This window comes from Lissotriton vulgaris, unplaced genomic scaffold (genome assembly GCF_964263255.1).
Source record: "Lissotriton vulgaris unplaced genomic scaffold, aLisVul1.2 SCAFFOLD_5167, whole genome shotgun sequence".
Taxonomy (NCBI): domain Eukaryota; kingdom Metazoa; phylum Chordata; class Amphibia; order Caudata; family Salamandridae; genus Lissotriton; species Lissotriton vulgaris.
The window spans coordinates 30,496-36,594 of record NW_028250682.1 but is presented as its reverse complement, the minus strand read 5'-3'; positions in this window follow the sequence as shown (position 1 = coordinate 36,594).

Sequence of the window (6,099 nt, the reverse complement as noted above, 5' to 3'; positions counted from 1 at the left end):
TGAGGTTGAGAGTGGTTGGATGAGGTTCAGAATTGTTGTAGATAGTTGCAATCCTGCTGTGGAAGTCATCCGAGAGGGTGTCACAGAGTTCTTTGGAAGGGTGCATGGTGCTCTCTTCAGCTGTCAGATTGGAGAATTACTTTGTGCGGTTAGCTGCAGTATCGATGCGAAAAGAAAAATTGATGTCAGAATGCAGAACAATGTCAGACATTCACCCCAGTACAGAGATCTGGGCCTAAATCCATAGTTTTTTTGCTCACCATACCTTTCGAGTTTGGACACAGCCATATGCAAATCAGTCTTGACCCTGCGTCCAATGGGAACAATCCAACCTGAACTTCCAGGCCAGGTCCTCCCTGGACTGGAAACAAGCATCCTAGGACCAGAATAGGGCGTTCAGCCCTCATCAGCTAGGATAGCTTGACTCCAGTGGCATGGAGAGCATGGGACCCACGTCTAGGCATACCGGTGCCACTCTCTGTGACAAATGCAAAAAAAACAATTGATGGACAGAATGCAAAACAATGTCATACATTCACCCAGTCATAGATCTGGGCCTAAATCCATCTTATTTTGCTCACCATGCCATTCGAGTTTGGCCCCAGCCATATGCAAATCAGTCTTGACCGTGCGCCCAATGGGAACTGTCCAGCCCAAGCTGCCAGGCCAGGTCCTCCCTGGACTGGAAACAAGCATCCTAGGACCGGGTTTCGGGCTTTCTGCCCTCATCAGCTAGGACAGCTTGACTCCAGTGACATGGAGAGCACAGGACCCACGTCTCGGCATACCCATCCCACTTGGGGTGACAAATGAAAAAAGACCAATTGATGGACAGAATGCAGAACAATGTCATACATTCACCCCAGTACAGAGATCAATGCGGGCAGTAATGGTTGCTTTCTTGGCATCCTTGATGCGCAGGTGGTAGTTGCTGAGGTCTGGTTTGTGAGCTGCTCTATCGGAGGGGTTCTTGGTGACGCACTATTACTTGTCGAGTTGGTAGCAGTTGCGCTTGGTGGTTCTGAGCTCTAGGGTGTACCAGCTGGCTTGTCTTGAGGTTTTGTTGGCTTTTGCGGGTTTCAACGGGGCAACTGTGTCGGTGCGTTTGGTTATCCAGGCAGAGAAGTTCTGGACAGTCATGGCTCCATCTTAGGTAGTGTTGAGAGCCTGTGTCCACTGCATCTCTGTTATCTTGTCCCAGCTGCAGTGGAACAAGCTACATTGCTTGGTTATGCTGTGCTGAGCGAAGGAGATGGTGAAGTGAACAATGGCGTGGTTGGTGCAAATGAGTTCTGAGATGTGGCTGAATTAGATTTTTTCACTCTAGGTGAAAATGGAGTTAAGTTTGTGTCTGGCATTTGTGAGTGGGCTCGGTGACCCACCCTGTTTGTTGGTGCAGCCTCTGTATATGATCTTGTAGCCGTTAGGAGTGGCGTTGGTGATGTTGGGGTTTGAGGAGCGGTTGATCCCCATTTTTCAGTGATGAAGGCAACATCAAGGGATAGGGTGGTGATGGTGTCCCAGATTTCCGTGGAGTATTTGCAGAGGGATCGGGCGTTGAGCAAGAAGCAGTGGAGTAGTTTTGGGCTGTTTGAGATCTTCTGGACATAAGCGACACAGAGTCCAGTGTGAGCTGGCGGTCCTGTGTTGCATGAGAATCGGCAGTGGCGTCAGAAGAGGAGTCATTTGGTTGATCACGGGGATGATGTGTGGCAGCTGATTTTCCCATGACCAGGGTCCATGGCCAGGAGCTCCTTGACGGTGTAGCGGCAGAAGCTGGGCACAGTCCAGGTGTAGACATGACGCAGACAGGCTTCCTTTTGGCATGCGGTGGCATTTCCACACCTGCTACACCGCTGCGCTGCGGTCTCCATTAAGGGGGAGGGTTGGGGTGGTGGGTGGTGGGTGGTGGGAAATGGTGGGCGAAGGGATGAGCAGAGCAAGGCACACTTGGGGCTCAAGGTGCACAGGAGGAGAAAAGGGTGCAGGAAACCAAGCATGAAAGATAAAAAGGAGTACAAAAAGGAGCAGAAGAGGGGGAAAACGAGCAGAATTGAGCAGTACAAGAGCAGGAAAAGGCAGAGAAGAAGTGGCAAACAAGCCAGTGGAGGCCCAAAACAGAGGCAGCAGTGGTGGTAGACTACAAGCAAGATGGAAAGGACACTGTCACAGGGGAGCTGGCATGAGGGCCTGCTCTTCAATGCATCTAGGAATCATATTTTAAATCATTCCTTAAATTCTGTGGTCTCATCTTTAAAGTTGGCAATTTAGCAATTTCGTTTCCCTACTAGTGGCAATATTTTGCAGTGGGACAACTGGAGCTCTGGGGTGGATGTACACATTTGAGCTTTAAGACAGAGAGCCTCTTTCTTTTAGCTCATTAGTGGCCATTAGTCCTGGCTGCCCATCTACTTGTGAGTCTCAACCAAATTGCCCTGGAATAGGCTCAGTTGTTTCCCAGAGACACTTCAGTCCCTGAGATGGAGTGCAGCATCATCGTTTGGGAGACTATTGACTGGCAAGGCCATTTTGCTCGAATCAACATGCTTCCTGAGGCTACCCCTTACTGGGCCTTTGATAGTCCCTATTTTAGGCTGGGCTCATTTAACCATTTTCCTACCAAGATATGAGTGGAATTAGGTTTTTTTTTACGTACCTTTGTGTAGAATTGGGGTAGAATTTTGATGTATTTGCTGAAATCAATTATGTTAGACCTCATTGACTGTCTATAATTACCTTCCCTATAGCCAGAAAGCTCAGTCAGAGCAGCAACAAAGGCAGTAACAAGAGGCAAGGGCAAAAGAGAGCTACCCTAAAGTGAATGCAGATTGGTAACATATCCACATGCTACATATATCAGGATGAAAAGAAAAGACAGAGGAGGGATTAAAAGGGAGTAAATACTGGTCAGATTTAACAGTAGCTCTCTGAGCACACTGGGGAGGATGGCAGAAAAAGTAGAACCAGGACTCTTTAATCCTTTACCTAAAGGACCTTCAACGTTACCGGATTGAGAGAGCCTTTGCGACATTTCAGTGACTTTAATGACTTTCCAGCGCACCCAATCTGTAACCTCTGTGTCGCTCAATAAACTCCAGCATATTCTAACTACAACTTCAATCCATGTCTGACACATTATCTATTGAAATCCCTCCTGAAAAAATGCACACTTCTAAAAGTCTGTAACTACCGTCCTAATAATAACTGTCTTTTGCGTTTCGCGCATCTAGACTATGAGCGCAAAATATTTTCTTTTTGCAGCTTTCCAAAAAGTTCAATTATTTAACGTTGCATAGAAAGCAGAGACAGATTTACGAGGACTGGTTCATCCCTGCATATTAGCAGGGATGCCCCAGTAAATGTAAATGTCCAGTATTTGTAAAGCACGAAAATTACCCGAAAGTGTCAATGCACTGGGGGCCATCGGGAAGATTAAGCGAACTATTGCCCAGAGTCACATGGTGCTGAGCTAATCTGCCACCGGCACTGGGGATCAAACTGTGACTTCCGGAGTCAGTCACCTGGCCGTTGCTCCACACCTCTTCCTAAGATGCGACATGCAGAAATACCCTTGCGCCACCACAGGTGCGTCGCATTTACAATACGACGCACTGTGGAGAAAGGATAGCCAGATGCGTGTCGCATCTTCTGGCGTAAGGGCAGCGCATTGCTGGAGTCATGTCACAAGCGCAACGCAACTCCAGCAAAGCTCAGGGGCGCCCTATACCTAACATGCTGCATCACTTCTTACACCTGCTTCAAACAGGTGTAGGTTTTGACGTAGCATGGACGTAAAAGTGACTCCGTGAAATCACTTTTACAGGGATTCCTTGAGACGGAACGCCCACCCTGCATACATTATACCTGATGCAGGTATCATGTAGCGTAGGGTTTTACAACATCACGCATCTCACTAGATGCGTCACGTTGTAAATCTGCTGCACGGTAGCGCATGGTTTACGACCCAGCTGCGTCACAGAAGTGACGCAACGATGTCCTAAGAATGTTGGAAGGGGCTTGTAAATCTGCCCGAAGTTTTATCTTCCCTTCCGCCAAGGTTTTAGTCCTTGCACTTGATAGCATGGTTGCACGTTTTAAGCAAATGAAGTAACTGGAACATCTTACAGCTTGGTGTCCCCAGCACAGACTCTCACCCATTGCTCTTTGTCCATCAAAGCTGCCGGTGTCTTCCACTCTTTGAGAATAAAATCTGCTCGCATTTTGTATGATCTTTTGCTCTCACAGAGAGATCAGTTTGCAAAGAGCAGAAATCAGTTATGATAGTTTGTCTTTCATTCACCTGTCAGTGCCTTCACATGCCCTTCTTATTTTTCAGTATGTGTTCGTTTGTATAGTTTCGATTTTGTATATATTGCCCAGCTCAATTCCACTGTGCCAACCTCAATCTGTTCCAAACTGCTCCACTCCACAACTTTTGATTTGTTTTTCTACTTTTCTAACTACAAGGATTTTCTAAATCTCTCCTCTCTTTTTAATCATTATTGTAGTCCAAATCTCATCAGGGTCCCTGACAATGTGTTGGAATCCCTGTGCGAATTGTCATCATAGCAAGCTGGCATGGCATGGATGTTTCATCCGAGCACCCATTCATCTTAGTAGGGAATGTAGAGGCTGTCGACGTCCTTCATGCATGTTCAGTTTCTGAGAAAAAAACTGCACAACCACAGGATGCTGAGCACCATCATGTGTTATAACACATAAACAGCATGGCCGGGCCCAGCTATCAGATATTTGTAACCCCTGAATGATGTTAGAAACGCTGTTGGACAGTATAGTGGAACTGTGAAGTGGGGAGTACCACAGCTCAATCTTTCATCCTTGGTTGAACAATGTTGCATACATAGTGGCCGATTTATTTTTGGACGGTTGGCCCATTCTCCACTTGGACAACTGGGTACATTGCCCTGATGGAGAAGCCGCCCACCAGACTTTGAAATGTATTTCGGGCCGGCTGATGTTTTAAGCATTGATAGGAATGCGGTTCCTGCCAATGAATTATAACTTTTATATATATAATATGATGGAGCTGTACAGTAAAATTTACATTTGAATTTTTTTAAAAAATGAACACCCCAAAGAATGATTTAATTTTCGAAAATTGAAAAAAACGGTGCCCCCCTCTCACCATGAAAGGTTATTGCGAAGGGAGGTGGGGCACTGTATTCTATTCATTGCCCCTGACTGCCAGGTTTTTCCTTGCAATGACATGCATTGAAAAACAGCAATATGTCCACCCATCTAAATTAGGCAAGAGGATTTACAGCCAAATCTCTGATGGCCCTTACTGAATGAGATAAGTTTGACCATGACGGAGACGGAGTACTCTCTGCCGTCGTCAAACTATGATCTGCCTGAATCAGAATCGGGTGGCTGGACCATAGTCTTGGTGCGGAGGGAATCTGATTACCATTGATCCGCCAAGATTTAAATCGGGACTTAGGGGTTCATTAGGATGGCGTAATGATCGCCATCGCCGAGCCGGCGGTGGCGAACGTTACTCCATCGTAACGTGAAATACCCCCACCATATTACGATGGCGGTGGGTATTGCGGGAGAGGCATAGTCTGTCCGCCGCTTTTCCGCCGGTCAGCAATCGTTACGTTTGACCGGCCAGGCCGAGCTGGACCAGTAATATGGTGGTAGTGCCTAGCCGGCACTGCCAGCCATAATATGATGTGGTTTGCGGACGAGCCTTTCCATGGCGACATCGGGCTGGAGGCGATTGGCTTTGGGGGCCCGTTGCGGCCCCCAGACGGGGTCCACCTTGACGGTGTAGCGGCAGAAGCTGGGCACGGTCCAGGTGTAGACATGACGCAGACAGGCTTCCTTTTGGCGTGCAGTGGCATGTCCACACCTGCTACACCGCTGCGCTGCGGTCTCCATTAAGGGGGAGGGTTGGGGTGGTGGGTGGTGGGAAACGGCGGGAGAAGGGATGAGCAGAGCAAGTCACACTTGGGGCTCAAGGTGCACAGAAGGAGAAAAGGGCGCAGAAAACCAAGCATGAAAGATAAAAAGGAGTACAAAAAGGAGCAGAAGAGGGGGAACACGAGCAGAATTGAGCAGTACAAGAGCAGGAAA